Genomic DNA, 21,537 nt, shown 5'->3' with positions numbered 1-21,537 from the left:
TATTTTGGAATTGGACAAATGCTCTTAAGAGTCGCTATAAAGAATAAATATGTGAGATTAGACAAGGCATTATGATAAAGACAGCTAAGTGGGGGAGGGAGTTGCCTTATGGACTTTTTTTTTTTTTAAATATTACTACTTTATTTTATTTATATTTATTTATTTATTTATTTTGGCTGCATTGGGTCTTTGCTGCGCACGGGCTTTCTCTCATTGCGGCGAGCAGGGGCTACTCTTTGTTAACAGTGCACACTCTCATTGCGGTGGCTTCTCTTGTTGTGGAGCACAGGCTCTAGGCATGAAGGTTTCAGTAGTTGTGGCATGTGGGCTCAGTAGTTGTGGCTCGCGGGATCTAGAGCGCAGGTTCAGTAGTTGTGGCGCACAGGCTTAGTTTCTCTGCGGCATGTGGGATCTTCCCCGACCAGGGATCGAACCCGTGTCCCCTGCATTGGCAGGTGGATTCTTAACCACTGCACCACCAGGGAAGTCCCACCTTATGTACTATTAATATATACCCTAAAGTCACTCAAAACAGCATGGTAGGGCTTCCCTGGTGGCGCAGTGGTTGAGAATCTGCCTGCTAATGCAGGGGACACGGGTTCGAGCCCTGGTCTGGGAAGATCCCACATGCCACGGAGCAGCTGGGCCCGTGAGCCACAATTGCTGAGCCTGCGCGTCTGGAGCCTGTGCCCCGCGACGGGAGGGGCCGCGATAGAGAAAGGCCCGCGCACCGCGATGAAGAGCGGTCCCCGCACCGCGATGAAGAGTGGCCCCCGCTTGCCGCAACTGGAGAAAGCCCTCGCACGAACCGAAGACCCAACACAGCCAAAAATAAATAAATAAATAAATAAATAAATAAATAAATAAATAAATAAATAAGAAAATCCTTTAAAAAAAAAAAACAGCATGGTATTGCCAGCATAGATAAGTACCACAAAATGGAGTCCAGAATGGATCTTAGAATATTCTGGAATTTAATATATGCAATTTAGTGGAAAATATTTAATAACAAAGTCCTAGTACAATTGACTATTTGAAAAAAATAAAGTCAGACTCTTATTCTATGCCTTAAAAAATTAATTGTACATAGATTAAAATCTTTACTGTAAAAAAATGCAAATATTCAAAGAAAAGTGACATGGCTATACCATGTAATAACTGGGGAGACTGTTTTTACTAAGAAAGGAAACACAGAAAAGAAAAATAATAAACATTTTATCCTACATAAAATTTTAAAGTATTTACATCACAAAAAGTATTATCAAATTCAATCAACAAATAATAGGTGGGAGAAAAAATTTCATCACATATAGCAGTTAATGGATTAATATCAATAAAGTATGAATAAATCTAATACTTTCATATATCAATAGAAAATAGGCAAATTATTTGAATGGACAGTTTACAGAAAAGCAAATGCAGTTGGCCAACAGCATATGAAAAGATGCTTAAATTAATTATACAAATGCAGATTTGAGTAATGACACGATATTGTGTTATATACTTTGGATAGGTAAAAAGTTAAAAGTGTGATAACTCCAGTAACTGAGAAGGATGGAGGAAAGAAATACTTTCGCGTGCTGCTGGTTGAAGTGTGAATTGCTTCAGTCTTTTTGGAAAACAATCGGGCAACATCTATTAAAATTTAAATTCTTCTCTTGAAATTTTTTGGAACTAAAACTACCTTGTGTAATAATACATGCACTGATACTCATTGCCGCACTGATTATAGTAGGCACTTCCCCATCCAGAAAAAAGTGAAGTAAGTAAGTGTCCATCAAAGGGGCAATGCTTGAATACATATAGTATTTGCTTATCATGAAATAGTCACCAGTCCCTTAAAACAATTAGCTATAGCTATACCATTTAGCATGTATATTCATTGTGAATTGTTAAATAAGAATAGCGAGAGACAGAGGAGCATATAAATGTGATACTATTTTTCTCAAACAGTGGCAAAAAAAGTGCATGTGTATGTGTAATTAGATATTTGTACATGTACACACACACATACATACACGCATTGCCAGAGAATAAACAAAGTCTTGTGTTATCTCAAATCCAGAAACTGTCAGATGCACTTTTATTTTTATACCTCCTCATTTACCAAGGATTTTTATAGTGTTAAGGCATAAAGGGTTTTAGCTGGGATTCAGAAGGAGGAGTAAGGGAGCATTTCACCTTTAAGAATAACTAATAGAGATCTTGTTTGGGAAGTTTCTGTTGAGAAGGTGGCCAGGTTTTATGGCATCACCTGCTGAATAAGATATCCCATAGTTATCCAAGCGTATTGTACATTCTGCCAAAGCCTTCACAGCTGGGTAGGTTTCGGACAAGTTACCATAGCAGAGAACACTAGTCACTCCAGTGGAAACTTTACAGTGCATCTTTCCTCTGTCAACTTGTTATCTAAGTGGAAGGGCACATTTTTATCCTTCAGTAGATCTTCTTCCTGTAGTAAGTGTGATTCTTCTTCCCACAGCTGCATTCTAAGTATGGCTAAAAGCGGTCTCACTCATCCTGGTTGACTCCCACCCTTACCTTGTTGGAAAGAGGTAATTATAGTGATAGTATGTGAAAATTTAGATACTGTATTAAACAAAGTTAAACATCCTTCTTAGATGTGTTTTTCAAACTTTTAAAATCTTGATACAGAGTAACAAATACATTTTATATTACATTCTGTTATATTGGTGTGTGTGTGCATATATGTGTGTGTGTATATGTTTGTGTTTATATTTATATATATATACAATAATGGCTAAAACTAAAACAAAATTTCCTGAAACATTACTTGCCCTTACTATGTGCATTCCTAATAATTTCTACTCTATTCTAGTCTACATTTTTTAAGGTATATATTTTTAGACATAATGCTATCGCACACTTAATAGACTATACTATAGTATAAACATAACTTTTATATGCCCTGGGAAACCAAAAAATTTTTATTACCCACTTTATTGTGACACTCACCTTACTTAGGTGGTCTAGAACTAAACCACAATTCTCCGAGGTATACCACAGAGAACAATAAAGGTAAAACACACATCTTAAAAGTATCCATAAAGAGAACACAGATTAACTACAAGGAAAAAAAATTGATGGTGGGCATCTTTTTTTTTTTTTAATTTTTAAAAAATTATTTATTTATTTAGTTAGTTTTTGGGTCTGCATTGGGTCTTCATTGTTGTGCACAGGCTTTCTCTAGTTGTGGCGAGCGGGCTTTCTCTAGTTGTGGCGAGCAGGGGCTACTCTTCATTGTGGTGCACAGGCTTCTGATTGTGGTGGCTTCTCTTGTTGCAGAGCATGGGCTCTAGGCGCGTGAGCTTCAGTAGTTGTGGCGCGTGGGCTTAGTTGCTCTGTGTCATGTGGGATCTTCCTGGACCAGGGCTCGAACCCATGTCCCCTGCATTGGCAGGCAGATTCTGAACCACTGGATGGCGGGCATCTTATAAGCAACGGAGGCCAGAATGCAGCAGAGAATATTGAAAACCCAGAAATGTACCCACAGCAAATATTTTAGTGGAAAAAAATTATTTTAGTGCCAATAAGCCATCATTAAAGTTACTTCTAAAGGAAGTATAAGAAGAAGAAGGAGAAGGAGAAGAAGAGGAAGAAGGAGGAGGAGGAGAAGATACAAGAAATAATTCTGAAAATTAAATCAGTATAGGTAAGGAAATCCAAATGAAAATTGACTGTTTAGAAAAATGAAACATTTAGGTTTAAAAAAACAGAACTAAAAATTTGAGTTTTTATAAATATGTAAAAGAAAGAGGGATTATGTTCAGTATTTTATAATTTTTAAGGAGAGTGTACAAATATTGTTAAACTTTGGACTTTTAAGTATATATTTTTAAGTATGAGTGTTAAAATCCTCTAGGAATCAATAATAGAACAAAACTAGAGGACAAAAAAAAAAAAAAACTAGAGGACATAGCTCTCAATGTAATAGAGGAGAAACCGGAATTAAACACAGCAATTCATTCAAAAAGAAAGGAAATAATATGGGAAAATCGTAAGAAAGTCCAAAATATTCTGCTCAAGGAAGGCCAATGGATGTTTGTCAGTAATTTCTAGGCCATCTCAGATGTCACAGGTCCTCACAGCAAGAGCCTGGAAACCAAGGCATTGTGAAGTGATTTCTTCTCACACTTTCACTACAGCAGCCAGAAAATATAAGGCAACTGAAATATTCCAACAAGAGCCTTAGGTATAGGGTGTCAACAGATTTCCTAGAAGGGGACAATGGGGGACTGACTATACGCTCCATGATGTCACAACCAGTAGCCCCAGGAAATGGCCTGGATCCACCCCTGCAAATGCTAGTATTACCTCTACTGTTCATGTTTAGTATTTGATCTTGGGGTGATTTGGTTAGGCATCCACTTGTGATGGTTTTCTTTATGAAATGCTCCTCTTTATCTCATGACTGGTTTTTACCTTGACTATAATCTTGCCTTGTATTATTATTATTTTCAGCTGTCTATTTTTATTTTGTTTTTGTTTGTTTTCACCATTTACTTCCATCTGGTATACCATTTCCCATACTTTTATCTTTGACCTCCTCCAACTCACATAGTTTTTAGATAGTTTTATGCAGGTGTAGTTGGGTTGTGCTTTATGATCTCTTTGGAGAAATTTTTCTCTTGAGGCAAATTTATCCCATTTTATTTACTAACATGACAGACAGGAGAAAATATTTGCAAACGAAGCAACTGACAAAGGATTAATCTCCAAAATATACAAACAGCTCATGCAGCTCAATATCAAAAAAACAAACCAATCAAAAAATGGGCGGAAGACCTAAATAGACTTTTCTCCAACGAAGACAAACAGATGGCCAAGAGGCACATGAAAAGATGCTCAACATCCCTAATTATTAGAGAAATGTAAATCAAAACTACAATGAGGTGTCACCTCACACTGGTCAGAATGGCCATCATCACAAAATCTACAAACAATAAATGCTGGAGAGGGTGTGGAGAAAAGGGAACCCTCTTGCACTGTTGGTGGGAATGTAAATTGATACAACCACTATGGAGAACAGTATGGAGGTTCCTCAAAAAAAATAAAAATAGAACTACCATATGACCCAGCAATTCCACTAGTGGGCATATACGCAGAGAAAACCATAATTCAAAAAGACACATGCACCCCAATGTTCATTGCAGCACTATTTACAATAGCCAGGACATGGAAGCAACCTAAATGTCCATAACAGGGGAATGGATAAAGAAGATGTGGTACATATATACAATGGAATATTACCCAGCCATAAAAAGGGACAAAATTGGGTCATTTGTAGAGATGTGAATGAACCTAGAGACTGTCAAACAGAGTGATGTAAGTGAGAAAGAGAAAAACAAATATCACATATTAATGCATATATGTGGAATCTAAAAAAAATGGTATAGATGATCTTATTTGCAAAGCCGAAATAGAGACAGATGTAGAGAAAACGTATGGATACCAAGGGGGGAAGGGTGGGATGAACTGGGAGATTGGGACTGACATATATACACTATTGATACTGTGTATAAGGTAGATAACTAATGGGAACTACTGTATAGCACAGGGAACTCTACTCAGTGCTCTGCGGTGACCTAAATGGGAAGGAAATCCAAAAAAGAGGAGATATATGTATATGTATAGGTGATTCACTTTGCGGTATGGCAGAAACTAATAGAACATTGTAAATCAACTATATTTCAGTAAAATAGATTTTTTAAAAAGAACACATTATAAAAACAAAGAAGAAAAATATAGAAATATGTAGAAAACAAATGAGGACTTTAAACAGAAATCATCAAACAGATAAAAGGAATAAAACTAATACATCTGTCATATTACTAGGCTACTTTGTTTTATTTCATTTAAAAAATGCTAGTCACGGCCCATTAAGTTGACTTAGTGATCCACTAAATGGGGTAGTGACCTACAGTTTGAAAAAAATACTGCATTAGAAGATTCCTATCAAGCTGCGTGCATGGCATTCCACGGTCAGAAGATTTCCACTGGGCTGGCAAGGCAGTAACTCAGTGAGGTCAAATCCAGACTTAGGTGTGCTTTGCTTTATTGAGTATATGCCAGTAAGGCCAGCTTATGTGGAAGACATTCAGGGAGCAGGTTCCTTAAGATAGTTTTCAGTCTTAGGCAAAGCATTGTGATACTTTTAGAGAATTAGCTTAAAGTGGGAGCAAATACTTTTTTTCCTGCTGTGGTAGATGCCTTAGGTAATGATTTTTCTCCAACGGTTGGGTCTGTCATAAGAAGGCGGGTTGTCTTGGTGTAAATAGAAGGCATCTCAGTTGATTTCACCTCTGCCCTAAACATTCTTAGATTATCTTTTCCACTTAGGCTTTAAAATTATATGCTTAAATGGAAAGAAAAGAATTTCCAAACCATACATAACAACAATTAAGTATATTCTCTTATAGTAATTATCCCAGTTGGGCAAACCACTCAATTAATTCTTCTCAGGACCAGTAGAGATCACTTGTGCACCTCGTTCCAAATACAGAATTTGTGTGTGTCATAATCACAGAGGTGACTGATGCAGGCACTGAAGGTGAAAGTGTTTAAAAACCTGACTCATACTTTGACCACAAAGGAAAATGACATGTGTTATATCTAACAGGATTTGGGAGCAGCAAAGTTCAAAAAGAAGGCAGACAATGGACTCTGCCTATGGCATCCTTTATAGTATACCTAATTTAAGATGCGTATAACAAACATTTTTAGATATTCATTAGGAAAAAAAGGCTTTATATCCTGCCATCAACTTTATTTTTTTCATCTAACATGTTTTTCTTAGTGATTAACATTTTAAATGCCTTTGATTTTTCAGGTGTTGTCCAAAGATAGTTCATCACAGGGGGAAAGAACAGAGATGGGGATTGGCAACCTCTCTCTTCTTGGTACTTTTCCATAAGACTTCTTTCAACAACCTCATTGTTCTTCCCTTTTTACTCCTAAGTAGATCCAAACCTAATATTGTAGGGACTTGATTTTGTTTCCTTATAACATGAGTATTGAAATAAATTGAGCCATTTTTGTTTTCATGTTATTTAATAAGCATCACAGAAAGAAGAACGTAGAGTAAGAGCCATAGCAATGCTTATAGTTGACAAAACACATAACAAAAAGGGTATGCTGAGACACTGAAAGTCAAATCATAGGTCCTCCTAAAATTTCCCTTTCCATTTGCCTTCCCATCCTAGAATTCTCTACCAACATTGAAGTATTTTAGGTTAGGATGGAGAGGAAGTATAGATAGAGCTTTCTGCTCCTAAGTCCACATCTTTCTATAGATGAAGACAGCCTCAAGTACCAGCGTAGAAATAGGTTCTCTGAACTATATTGGTCATAATTTGAACTATTTCTATCAGCTGTGATTTTGTGGCTGGCAAGAATTAATATGTCTTTCTTGGTTTGTCGGACTGTCAAAAAATAAGGTACCAAATTTATGACCAGTCCCAAGTGAAATAAACTGTTGTCCCTGGTGCCTCATTTCCGGAATAAGTCCTAGGTCTTACTCTCTGAAAACAGTACTGAAGCAGGTGGCATGTGGGAGTCACTGCAAAACCCAGACTGATGGTAGGAAATCGATGAGGCTGAACACCATCAACATTACGTCAGCATGCTTCGGAGTTTTTATGATGTGCTCGATATATTCTCTTTTGCTATACTAAGGAAACAATACAGAGCCATCCATTACTGTTGTCTCCACTCTACTTATTGATTACAGTGGTTTGTATTGTATCATAGGATGTTATATGGACTCTTAACATGATTTTAAATTCACTTGTCTTCCAAACTATAACTAACGTTTTCTCTAAAATTGAATGATTCCTTGGTTCCCTTGGGATTTTGTTTTGTTCTTGGTGTCTGTTTGGTTATTTTGTTCAAATTATATTTTCTCCATTCTTTTATTGTCAGTAATATTCCTAGCCTTATTTCCTAGTGGATGCTTTTGCAGGAGAACAAACTGTCCTTTGACATTTGGATCTCACCCATCGTCCATTTGCTTGATGTGTTTCCATGAGCACAGGCATTCCTAAATGAAGAAGAGAGAGACTGAATGTCCCCTTCCAGGTTCCATCAAAATATGGACTTAATTATTTTTCTTTAATTTCAGAAGGAAATGGTGAAGGGATAATGATGCGTTCAAAACTGGGTGAATAATATTATTTCTTCTAACTGAAACAGTGTAGAGGAACCTACCCACTGGTATCACTGGTGCAGCATTGTAGATGCCCAAGAACAGCAGTATTTCCCATTTGGCTGGCTATTCTCACATGTAGTTTGTCAAAATAGAGAAACAGGGTGCAGATATCCTAAGTATAAAGCCGAACATTCTCTGAGTGTGTCTCTCTCCCTAACATCTGAGGAGGGAGAGAGCTCAGAGCAAAGGAAGAAATGAACAACTGTGGGACATCGACGTCCTCACTGGCCTTCTGATACTTGACTTTTCTCTCTCCTTCTTCTGCTCACTGGACATCTACATACCTTGTCATTATGAACTATTACTATTTTTTAAAAGGTAAGTTCAAGAAAAATAAAAAAGAACCAATATTCACATGGTATAATAACATATGGAACTAGCTATTCAAGGCACAAACTAGAATCATAAAAGATGTGAACAGAATTATGAATGAAGGACCTGAAATAGCTACTACACAGCCACCAAGCTCTCCTGATCATGTTGTTGGAGAAACCTGTCCTCTCATCATTATTCCCTCAGGGCCTCTGTTGCAGGAGAATAGTGGTGGGTAGGGGGGTTGAGGATGACTTTGACTTCAGGTGGAAATTGGTGTTCTCCTGATGAACCGGGCTAGCACTCAGGACACCAGACATTTAGCTCTAGGCATGTGACTATCACCTGGCCATGTTGACACCTGCCCTTAATGCCAAGGGTTTCAGAACCAGCATCATAAAGTTCGTTTGGGTTAATCCATAGCAATACAAATTTTGAGAAAAAAGGAAAATCCTTATTTTTCTTATCTGCAAGTGCCTCAGCAGGATCCCAAAATGTACATGCTAGTAACTTGAAACGTAATCTAGTAAGGGGAGGAGAAATAGACATGCAGATGTGACTTATGCAGACTTTGTCCCCGTAATGGAAAAACACCTGCTATGACATCACCTGGCCACCAGGGGATGTGCTACTAGCACCTCATGGGAAAGAAGAAGGGGTTGGGTTTGTTTTGTTTTGTTTTGTTAGTACAGCAGCACCTCATAAGGGAGTCTTCCTGCTGTCTGCCCGTCTTCAATTCTAAGGAAGTAAGCATTGATTTTTTTCCCCTTTGTTAACTTACCAGCTAGGTTAAGTCCACTTTTCTGAGAGTTAATAAAAACTCGGAGAGAAAAGAGAATATTAGCCGTGGTTCCAAACACCAGCCAAGGGCTTTGCCACAGTGGTCTGCTTTGGTGGTGGGCCTGAGTCTGCACTGACCCCTGTGGGGCTCGCCTCCCCCGTGCTCTGCACTGGACCCGCACACATACCTTACTGATAAAGTCAGGCCCATGTGTGGCCACTCTAGTGAGAGCTGGTTGTGTCACAATTGTCCCACCTGATTTCTTGGAAGATTTTATTAGCATCCATGTCTTCCCTGGCAAGCATTTAATTATAAGGGCACTGACGGAGCAGTTCAGCTCTGCCTGGCTGATTGTTTATAATAGTCATTGCTAACATCTATTCATTATCCTTGTGTGTTAAACATCGTACCCAAGAGTTTACATAATTTAATCTCATTTAATCTTCCAGGCAACTTTTTGAGGTAGTTACTATTATTTTCTCTATTTTACAGTTGAGGAAAGTGAAGCTTAGAGAAGCTAAGTGAGATAGCCAGGATTGCTCAGCTAATAATTGTGTTGCCAGGACTAGATTCAGGCCCATCTTATTCCAAAAGAGACATTCTTAAGTTATATTGCGATTCTCAGTATAGAGGGTGGAGACTGGGGCTACGACCTGTCCCCAGTGGGGTAGGGCACAAGGACTTAGAGAATTTGTTTTCAAGCTGCTTGTGTTTATATTCTCCTTTCCCATGTCCCTCCTCCCTCCTCTCTGCTCCCCTCTTTTTTCCTATTCTGATGTACTTTCCTGGGTAGACAGAATAGGGGAGTGCCTGTCCTCACCATTGCCACTCACTGCCACACTGAGTACTGTTCCTGAGGGCTGTGCTAAAGCCCTTAGGGGCACCGTGATGGAAAGTAGCTGAGAACCAGTGGGCTGAAGGAAGGCTAACAAATCCGCAAGCAATTTTTCTGTGACTTTCTGTGTAAGGCGTTCTCTCTGTGATGGCATAGCTTCAGGGGGCGCACACAGCAGCAGAGTGCTAAGGCAGGCTGGAAAACAGCCGCTATGGATATGAGAATTGTATGTATACAAAAAACAGGAAACATGTATATAAAGTGCATATACACATGGAAAACATACATATGCAAAACACATATACATGAAAAATACATATATGAGAAAATATACATATATGAGAAACACATATATGAGAAAATAAAAAATACATATATGAGAAAATACATACATATATGAGAAAATATATATTCATTTTATATATGAATCTATATACCTAGGTATAGATATTGATGTGTATATGTTGGACTCTAGGTTTGTGTTTCCTCCTCTCCCAATTCCAGCATCAACCTTAGTAAAGGTGCAAAGCTGTTATATATTCATTGCGGAGCAGTTCTCCTTTAAGACTTGCAAGACTGAGCTGGGGAGTTGGTGGGGTTGAAGGCCATGCCCAGGCCTTCAAGGATGTCACAACCCAAAGCGCTTTTGTTTTTCTTGAGGATAATACTGACAGTTCTATTTATAGATCCATTCTTTTAGATTGTCATGATTTAGACAGCCAGAGAATTCTGTGGAAAAGTCTTCTGAAAAGTAAAAGAATTAAAAAATTAAAAAATGAATACAGGGACTTCCCTGGCGGTCCAGTGGTTAAGACTTCACCTTCCAATGCAGGGGGTGCGGGTTTGATCCCTGGTCGGGGAGCTAATATCCCACATGCCTGCGGCCAAGGAACCAAAACATAAAACAGAAGCAATGTTGTAGCAAATTCAATAAAGGCTTTAAAGATGGTCCACGTGAAAAAAAAAAAAAAATCTAAAAAAAACCCCCCAAAAACCCAGAAAACGAATACAAGGCTCCATGCCTTTTAGTCCCTAAGAGTTGACTAGGACCACCTTTGCAATTCAAGCTTATTTACTCAATTCATGATTAATATTGAGTGTGACTTTTTTGTTTCCCTTGGCAACGTCTAGTTTGCAATCAATTAGAAGTGGCAGTTCATAACGGAAAAATCTGGAAGAAACAGGGATAGATCTGGAAGCTCAGCATTTCTGGGCTTTCTGTTTAAGGACGAAGGGGCCATTCATAATTCAGCAGCCCCTGAGGTCATCCATGAGCACATCATAGCATCAGGAAAGTCGTGTTTTCTTCCTTAAGCACATCCTGTCACTCCTCTGCTCAAAAACCTGTGCTTCTCTTTTCCTCTCCTGCCTCCAGTCTCCTTTCCATCTTTTTTCCAATTCAGGATCCTCTGTGATCTAGACCAAACATCCTTTTTGGTACATTCCTTAACCCCTTCCCCTAAAAGCCTAACTTCAGATAGTTCAGCAACTCTTCATTCTTGTACTATACCTGAACTTTTTCGGTTCTTATACTTTGCCAGTGCTCTTCCTAAAAGACCTCCCTCCCCATCTCTCCCTGTCAAAATTCTCCTATTTTGTAAGACCAAAATCAAACAATATTATCTCTGTGAAGACCTTCAGGATTAGTTTTTGGATTAAACATTTCTTATTTATGCTAATAATACATTGTTTAGACCTTGGCTAAAGTGTTTAATACATTCTTAATTTATAGTTAGCTGAGTACACTAAGGCTCTCTACTCTGTTCTTTGAGGGTAAGAAGCATGTCATGCATTTTTTTGTATCACCCTTTAATGAGAGAAAGATTTTGTATAAAATGCTTTAACATTAAGTAAACTTTAGATCTATGGAAAAGGACCTGATGTGACATTCCCTGGTAATACTGGGCAAATCAGCATTGTCATCTCGAGTTGCTCTAATCATCACTTGCATATTTTGATTCTTTGATGTTCCAAGCAGAAATTTTAACCTTAGGGCTTTTGAACTAGCTGTTACCTCTCCCTGGAGATCTCTTTCCTTTTGGGAGTTTTAAACTTCACCCCATTCTTGGGGCCAGCACACCTGACCCATCTTAGCGAGGCTTCCTTTGACTTCTCAAATCATTGTTGGTCATGTGTTGAGACAGAAACCCTGCTTCCAGTTGCTCTGTCACGGTGCCCTGTTGTACCATAGCACTGCCACAGCCACGAGAGTTGCTGCTTATCCGCTCATCAAGCGCCTCTTAAGGTTCATGAGAGCAGAGGCTTTATCTAAGAACTAGACCAGGGCCGGTTTCACAGTGGCACCGCTTACATCATATTATATTATTTAAAATCAGTGGTTCTAGATTTGACTTCAGGGTATGAAGAGTTATTTTGGAGTATCCTATATAGCTGAATGGATAATTTTGTAATTATCATCTTCTTCCTAAGGAATGGTCATATTTTTCAGTTATCTTGTTTTCTTGTAGTATGTATTGAGTTCATGCCATAAACAGCTATATCAATAGTAAAAAAATAAATAAATAAATAAATAAAAATAAAATAAAATATCAGTGGTTCTCAACGTTGGCTGCGCACACCAGTGTCACCTGTGGGGCTTAAAAAAACACAGAGGTGCCAAGTTGACTTCAGAGATTCCAATTCAGTTGACCTGGAGTGATGCCCTTAAATTTAGCTCTAAATGTATGAATCATCAAAGGCTCAGGAAAACGAGGAAAGATAAGCTTTCCACAGCTTCCAAAGTTGTGGTTGTTTATAAGACTTTCTATATTTTATTTTAAGACCTCATCTCATATCCTTAATCCTTGTGACTGTCACAGAGAGATAAGAAGAAGATCAAACATGAACTTACATTAGCCAAAGAAACATCTGGGGCAGTTCCAAAGTTTTAATTACCGTTTCAGTAATGTAACAGCTTAATTACAGTTTGAATGTTGAAACAAGTTTGGGTATGTCGCCCTACAAATAAAGGAAATACAAATAATTATCATCCGGCCTTCTGTCTCAATGCAAGACCAACAATCACCAAATAATTTTTAAGAAATATACTACATGTTAAATGGTTATTTTTCTGTTAGCTTATATAAGATACATGACACTGAGTAATGTACTTGAAATAAATGTTTATTTTATCCATAATATGTACTTTGGTATTTATCAGATTCCATTAAAATTCTATCACAAGTTTCAGTGGAAATAGAACTTTTTCTTTTTCCTCATATTTGTGTATTTGATATCAGACTTTATTCTTAGACTCTCCACCTCTCATCACCATGGTATCTGAACAGATTTATGACTGTGACATGCTGTGCCCCTTATTATGGGGCACAGAGGTGAGAGTGAGGCAGATTCCTGCTCGGAGCCACTTACCCAGTGAGTGGCAGACCCAGCATCCGGATTCCTCCCCCTTAGTAGCAAAAGTGTGGTCATATTCCTAAATCAGTAAGCAGGGAAATAAAAGCAACAACCTTAAAACTGTGCCTCAGAGATATCTGGACAAGTCTGTGCTTTTAATCAGAACACGCACGTGGTGAATCTCCCACTAAGGAGCTCCAGAAAGGATTTTCCCAACCTTTTCTAGATCATGAGGAACTACATTTAATTTATAATCTGAAAATATTCCAAACATAGACTCATAATCTTGCCTGCTGAAATTTTATTTCACCTTTCTTATTGCTTGCTGAAAAGAAGAGCTGCTGTGCTTTTCCTTTTAACACACCTCCCTATATGAACAGTCTCTAGAGATGTCACTTTTCTAGACTAAAATCTCTGCTTATGTGTTATCACTTTGACCTTCTAAATCCTTGAACCATTTTACTTTTTCATCTTGGTAGGTCTGTTCTCTTCATAATCTCTAATTAAATAGTTCTAAACAGCACATATCTGCCCCTTGATCCAGTTCAATATTGAGAGGTAGGAATCAAGCTCACATGCTCAGAAATGCAGGAAATGTAACTTTTCTTATTTTTCTGCGTTCTCATTTTCATGTCTCTTTTGAGTTCCTTTTCTACCGTGGATTATTTTAGCGAAATGTTTGTCCCCAAAATCAGGAGGCATTTCGTCCTGCCAGACCCTAAAGTCCAACTATTCTCTTTCGTCCTGCCAGACCCTAAAGTAAAGACTTTTTTGAGGGTCAAGTGTACGATTCAGGACTGTAAGAGGCAGAATAGTTGGACGAATTTTTTTAAGCAAAGGCTATTTTCTACCCAAAGTAAAATATAACGTTCTAATCAGGTGTACAAACCAGTTATTTCTAAAATAACATATAATTTAATACTTTCTTAAGGTTAGACCACACTTCAGAGACAAGGTTGCATTTCCAGTGTTTACTCTCAACTAAGCTGTACCCCAAAAGATTATTAAAAACTTGCCAAGTTACTTTTCCTTTCATCTTAGTGCTAAGGATTCAGATGGGTGGCAGGAACTAAGTAAACGAAAGTATACATAATTGGTGACGTGGAAGAACCCAAAGGGAATTGAATGAAGCCCACTAAACCTCAGAGGTGAGGGGTTGCACCACCCAATTTTCAAAGAGGCATTTGGGTGTCCTTTACCTGAGACAGTAGAGTCACTAGTGTCTCCAGAAAAAAAGAAAATAAAAGAGAGAGGTAGGGGATGTCACAACCAAGTGTGGTTAGTAACAGTCACTGCTGGTGTCCACATGGGTGAGGCTGGCCGGCGCCTCTGCAGCTCTGGGTCAGCGTGAGGCTGGCCGAGGGATCAGGTAGCCCAGGGTCCTCTGAGTGAGCCCGTTGCCCCAGTTAAATAAGTAAGGGTCAGGATCTGGGAAGGTCAGCACTGTCAAAGCACTACCAGGAAGTAGGACTGTGCCCAGGGCTTCAAGCTGAGACCCTGGCTGTCAGCCCCATCTTCTTTTGATCTTGAACTCTGCTTTGCTCCCTGAATGGAGGAGCTCAAGGTCTGTCCACCTTTAGGGACAGAATATCTGCGGTTAGTTTCCAGTGGATCCTGATTACAGCAGAGGCAACCACAAAAGCTCTCAGCCACTGGGAGGCTCTTACAGTACTTTAAACCCTTTAAGGCAATTTGAGTCTTCTGTGTCTGTTGTCTTTGAAGGCATCTTGTGTAGTATTTGAAACGTGTAGTGGCCAGGTTAAGTGATTTTTCAGTTATTCACTGGAGATGGAAAAAAAATCACAAAATTCTTCTTTATTTTACATTTCTACTCACTTGCAGTGGCTGCCCCAATTCTACCCCTCTACACACGTTTGGATGCATGGAGTAAGGGAAATCTATTTGCAAACACGTGAGCAGCTTCCAGAGCTGGGAGGCCTAGGGACACACTAAGATGATAAGTTGCCTGAATATAGAAAAAGCAGGGAAGCCTGGCTCGACCATTTTCTCTCTGTGAACATCAATTTTCTCATCTATAAATTAGGGGTAGTGATGCCTAACCGTATGAATTAATGAGCATCGAACCCCTTGACCTAGGGCCTGACACGTGAAGGACACAAGTGTCAGCTCCTTCCCAGCAGCCATGATTGTGGATGTGGGGCTGCCTCTGTGCCCCAGGAGAGCCTCCTTAATGGTTCTCAACTGGGTGTGGTTTTGCCCTGCAAACACGGGGCAGTGTCTGGAGACAGTTTGATAGTCCCAGCTGTGAAAAAGGTACTACTGGTATCTATCTGGCAGAAGCCCTAAATTAAATAAAATAAATAAATAAATTAAATTAAATTAATTAATTAAATAAATTACTGAACATCCTACAATGCACAGGACTGTCTTCCACAACAAAGAATCCTCTGGCCCCAAATGTCGAATAGTGCTGGGGTTGAGAAACCCATCTGACTGAAAAGTCATGGCAAAAAAGGGCAAGTTTGGCTCATTTTCCTTCATCCTTAGGAAGAAGAACATACATTATGATAACATAACAATACTGACCTCTTCTGGCACTTAAAGAAACAAAGAGCCTATAAAATCTAGACAATGCTACGAAACTAAATCTGACTGTGGTGAAAGAAAACAAAAGTAAAGGTATTTTGTTTGTTTGTTTGTTTGTTTGAATTTAAATAAGCAATCCTATCTACTCAGCTGGTTTCTTGATTGTGGACTGAAGGATCTAAGGCTGGATTTTATTGATTTTAATTTTTACCAATCATACGGCCTAAAAAGTGTTTTGCTAGATTTGTATGATTTACTAAATAATTACTGATGTTTGCATGACACACGAAACCAAGAAAAGGTCAAGTGTTAAATTCTGTGTTTAGACACTTATTTCAATTCAAATGAAACTCTAAAGGAAAAAGATATCAAGTTTAGCTTGCCTTAATATACAAGAAAATGTGCTAGAATTGAGCACTTGTATCACAAAATATCAGACGTTGATGAAAATGTTTAAATGACTTACTGCACAAGAATGCTTTAGAATCATAGGGCAGTTTTTAAAGCTCGGCTTGCCTTGTGTTTCCACGTTGTTGCATCATTAGATGAAGTCTCCTTAGTGGGTGATTACCACCTGCCTGCCTGGGTTGGGTTGCCTGGGATACATAGGTGAGCCTGGCGTCACTGCCATGTTTTATAGTCTGTGTTGAACTTCTGCGGTGGCACCTTTCTAAAAGAACATACATTTTAAAGCTATGATTATTATTTAAACCCTTCTTTCAGTCATCTTACTTGAAGACTGGTTTTTAAGTTTTGTTTGCCACCGACTGGGAAGGATTTTGAAAGAGGGCTAGGATGCTTCCTGCTTCTATGTTTAGCATGCCGTAAGTTCCATTCATAAATTCTGAAGATAGTTTGATCTTTTTTAAAAAAATAGTTCTAGGAGCCAAGCTGGGCCGGCGGGGCAGGTCCAGGTTTGGGAATGGAAACACTGGCTCTGTGGGAAAGAAGGCCTTGAACTCTCGCTGAGGACCATGCAACCGCTGATTGAGAGAAGAAAAATTACCAAAGCACTTTGGCTCTTTCCGCGGTCCATCCGGGAGCATGCAGTGTCCTTGACCCGCAGATGGAGATGGTGGCTTGCTACCCAGGAAATGGAGCAGGTTATGTGCGACATGTGGACAACCCCAGCAGTGACGGCCGCTGCATCCCCTGCATCTACTATCTGAATAAGAACTGGGATGCCCAGCTACGTGGTGGTGGGGTCCTGCGGATATTTCCAGAAGAGAAATCGTTCATAGCGTACGTGGAGCCCATTTTTGACAGACTGTTGTTCTTCGTGTCAGACCACAGGAACCCACATGAAGTCCAGCCTTCCTATGCAATCAGATACACCATATGACTGTTTGGTACTTTGATGCTGAAGCAAGGGCAGAAGCCAAAAAGAAATTCAGGAATTTAACTAGGAAAACTGAACCTGCCCTCACTGAGGACTGACCCTGATCTGAAATACGCTGGCCTCATTCATTTTAGTAACAGTTCCTGAATTCACTTTAAGAGTTGAGATCCAAAGAAGGCCTCTTCTTTAGTGACTTGGTGATGAGAACCCCCCTGCTGCTTGCATCATTCACATCCCTGTCTTGTGTACAGTACTGTGTGTTTTCTTGCCAAGACTGCATCTACCTTCAGACACTCTCTTTGCCAGGTGAACTCATTTGCTAACTCCAGAAATACCTGTAGACGACCTAGCTGGCCAGCGGTTTAATTGTCAGATTTGGTAATCCTGGGTATCAAAGCAAGAACCTGGAAGCACGGGCGAGGGACTGAATCTTACTTGCACTTTATGTACACTTCCTGATTTGAAAGGAGGAGGTTTGCAAAGAAGTTAGACGGTGGCAGATGCCACAGAGAGGCATCACTGAAGCCTTAACATCAGGAAACAGAAATCTGTGTCATCTGAACAATTTCCAGGTGTTCTTAATCCAGGGCTGTTGGGGTTTCTGGAGGATTATCACAACTAATGACGTTATTACCTCTAGAAAGGGCTGCTGTCATAGTCATCAATCTCTAAGTATCCTGTGGGTGGACACTCCTTTTTCCTGGTCCTGCAAACTGGACTTTCTGCCTCTGCCCCATTTTGCTGAAAATATGACTTTCTCATCAAAGATGACAACACCATTTATTTTCTATTTTCACTTCTGACTTAGAGAACCTAATTCATTAATGTTCTGGTTGCTTTATTGAAATGAAATTTGAATTTAAATCAAAGGAGAAAAGAATCTTCCTGGTAGTTTAGAGCCAACAACCTCTGATAATGGTGTCGAAAGACCTGGGACTACTGATATACAATAAACGTGTGCATCTTGAACAATTTGAGATTGGAGATTGAGTCGGAAATGTGGGCATTCCTATTTTTCAGTTTTTCTTTCTAATGAGCTCACCCTTCTTTAACAAAATAAGAAAATCACGAAAACTAGGGCACTATATTTTAAAAAGGAAATAGAAATAAAACAAAAAATCCTGAAAAGCTGCTTGAGTTCTTCCACATTTTCTGACCCTAGTAACCTCTTTTCAACAGATTTGACTCTTCAGATTCACTGTGGTTAGCAGTGTGGCCAGAATCATGGAATTTGCTAGAACTGTGGGAAGCTCTGCTCCTACAGTAAGCACAGATTCCGCTGCCTCAAGAACTCTGTATTGAGCTCCTGTTTTATGCAAGTTACTTTTCTTAGTTTTCAATTCCATTTTCATATTTTTAAAATCCCTGTAATTTCTTGCTTGAAAATCCCATGAACATTAAGGGGCCAGAAATACTTTCTTTGGTCACTGACACATACATAGACTTTCCAAGAAAGAAGCATATTTTTATGTGTGTCTGGTTTTGGAAAATTTCCAGATAAGACTTGTCTTCATTCTCATGACTGCTCTGTTTTTTTTTTCTGTAGTACTCATCACCTCCTAACTTACTATGTAATTTACTTATTTGTTATGTTCATTGTCTGGTATCCTTTCTCTAGAGTGTAAGCACAATGAAGACAGGGATTTTTGTATGTTTTTAATCAATGGAATGTATTCCCAGCACCTAAAATAGTGCCTGGCACATAGTAAGGGCTCAGTAAATACTTGTTGAATAAACTCATTCTCCTGCCGTAAAAAAAAAAAAATTGGAAGTAGGCTCAGCCCAGGAGATCAGAATTGCCAGGGCAAGGTGCATCTTGCATCTAACAAAGTCGATATGAAGAAATGGTCTTTGCTAGCATGTGCTTTAGTTTTGAGAGAGTTTAAGGTAAACTGAAAATAGTACCCCAGCTGAAAATTTGAGAATACGTATAGTATTCATTGGCTCTTCTATGTCACTGTAACTCCTGAAGAAAAATGTCCTGCTTTTGTTGGCTGGGCAAACTAAATACATGTGTTTTCCCCCTCTTATGATCACGTGAGACCACTTTGTGTCATGTTGGAGCTTTTCTCCTCTATCTTCAGTGCTGTATTCAAAACCAAGTAATTTCTTTTAGGCTTCCCTCTTCTCAGGGTTAATTCCCTGATTTTCTACACTATAGCACCTTCTCCAGGAGTTGGAGGGAAATCTTTATTTTAGGGGTCTGACTTCTGTGTTCTTGAAATGGTTATGCAGATTGCCTGGTGATGCATACACGTTTTTCACAGAATTAACTAATTAGTTAATCCATCAAACACTTCTTGAGTGTGTAAAATATCTAGTCACTGAAGATACAAAAATTAAAAAGTTACAGTTCCTGCCCTCAAATGCTCATGGTTCAACCTGGGGAGATGTGTCCAAGAAATCATTATAAACAGAAATATAGTAGAAGCACAGAATGGGCTTACTTAGCCAAAACATGGGGGGAAGTGGGTAATACAGTAGAAGCTTTCAACTATATTTCCTGAAAAGTTTTCTTTTGCTTTAAAAGAAAGTGAAGATTCTGTTTTTATAATTTACTTTTGTAGACTTTATAGACTGCCTAGGCATCAGTACACATTTGTTGATGGTGAATTCTACAGTCTTACACTATTACTGATTTACTACAGTGGTTGTAACTCAAAAACTGAAATAAATGTTCATCAGCTTAAAAAAAAAAATAGTTCTAGATTTAGTCATTTGTTAAAAACGTGTTGAAAATTGACTACACGTGTACAAAGTTGTACTAGCCACAGATTTAAATACATATTTTCTTTGAAAAAATGTGCATTGAAAATATCAGAAATGTTTTCACAAAATAGAGACAAATGATATACACAGTTTGTCAATAATTCAGTGTGACCTAATTTTTAAATGTTCCTCAATAGTCATTTATCCCCAGAGTGAGCAAAGGCTTGTGTGTCTGCGAGTGTGGGACAGTCGACCGCCTTCTGAAGACTTCTGATTGCGGTGGGCGTGTGAGCACTGTCTGAGAGGGAGGGCGGGAGCTCTGGAACTGTATGCTCTCCCTGTACCTCCTGTCTGTCTCCAAAGGCACTGTCTCCTCAGCCACCTTCAAAAAGCCAGACCCCCTTTGCCTGGGTCCATTTCGCTCAGTTTGTGTAAGTTAGGATTTCTTCATGCATGTTCCTTCGCCCACTCTATATTTGAAATAAAAACCACCATTCATGATTTAGAAGTGTGCATTGTCTCCCATTGATACCAAAACTGTAAAGTGAATGAGTTATTTAATGGTTTATACATATACTGTATATATACTGTTCTTTGATGATAACATTGACACAGTTGAAAAGACTCATCTATTCATTCTACATATTCGTTCTTACGTATGTAAAAAATCTATCTTCCCACGTATGGCTTAAAAATGGTCCTTGATTTTGATTTTTGGTTGCAATTTGTAAGACTCTGTGACTCTCTTGCTCAGAAAGGTCTCCTTGATCCAGTGATCCTTCTTGTTTTTTCTATTTTCTTGGTGATTTTTGGCTGGAGGTTCCAATAATTCTCCTATTATATGCCACAACGGTGCTAAGTGCTGGAGATTCAGACATGATTATGACAGTGTCTCTATTCTTGAACAGTTCACAGGTAAGGACTAATAAGCCCTAAATTCAACGTGATGAGTGCTGGAACGGAACCAGTGAGAACAGATAAGACACATACATGAGGAAGCAGTTAATTCAGAGAAAAGCTTCACAGTGTAGGCACCATTTGACCTGGGCTTAGAGGACAAAGCAGTGTTGGACACATGAAGATGGTAGGGAAGGGCATGACTTACCAAAGAGTAGCATGAGCAGAAGAATGGGAGCGGAGAATGACTGGTGAGCTGGTACAGCTGGAGAGTAGGCTGCCTGATGGAGAAAGGCTAAAGGGCCCAGCATAGAGGGTCTCTACTCAGTCTCGATACTCTGCTTCGAGGGTTATATTTTATTCTGAATCCAGTAAAGAGACATCAAAGGCTCTACTGTGATGTTACAGACCAGGATAGGAATGACGTAGGGGCCCTGAGGAACCCAACTAGAAAGATCTGTACTTTCTTCTTAATATATATTTACTTTAGAAAATTTGAAGAATACAGAAAAGTGGAAGTAAATGAAAAAAAATCA

At 38.9% G+C, this 21,537-nt stretch overlaps 1 protein-coding gene and 1 pseudogene across 4 annotated transcripts in view; both read left to right on the top strand.

The window, feature by feature from the left end:
* TPD52L1 (TPD52 like 1) overlaps window positions 1–21,537 on the top strand; it is a 102,585-nt gene that overhangs the window by 27,651 nt on the left and 53,397 nt on the right. The gene's annotated exons all lie outside the window — the stretch shown is intronic.
* LOC103012651 (prolyl hydroxylase EGLN3-like) lies at window positions 17,099–17,555 on the top strand (annotated as a pseudogene).

This window comes from Balaenoptera acutorostrata, chromosome 14 (assembly GCF_949987535.1).
Source record: "Balaenoptera acutorostrata chromosome 14, mBalAcu1.1, whole genome shotgun sequence".
NCBI lineage: Eukaryota > Metazoa > Chordata > Mammalia > Artiodactyla > Balaenopteridae > Balaenoptera > Balaenoptera acutorostrata.
The sequence above is the reverse complement of the archived record's forward strand: the minus strand, read 5'-3'. Positions and strand labels throughout refer to the sequence as shown.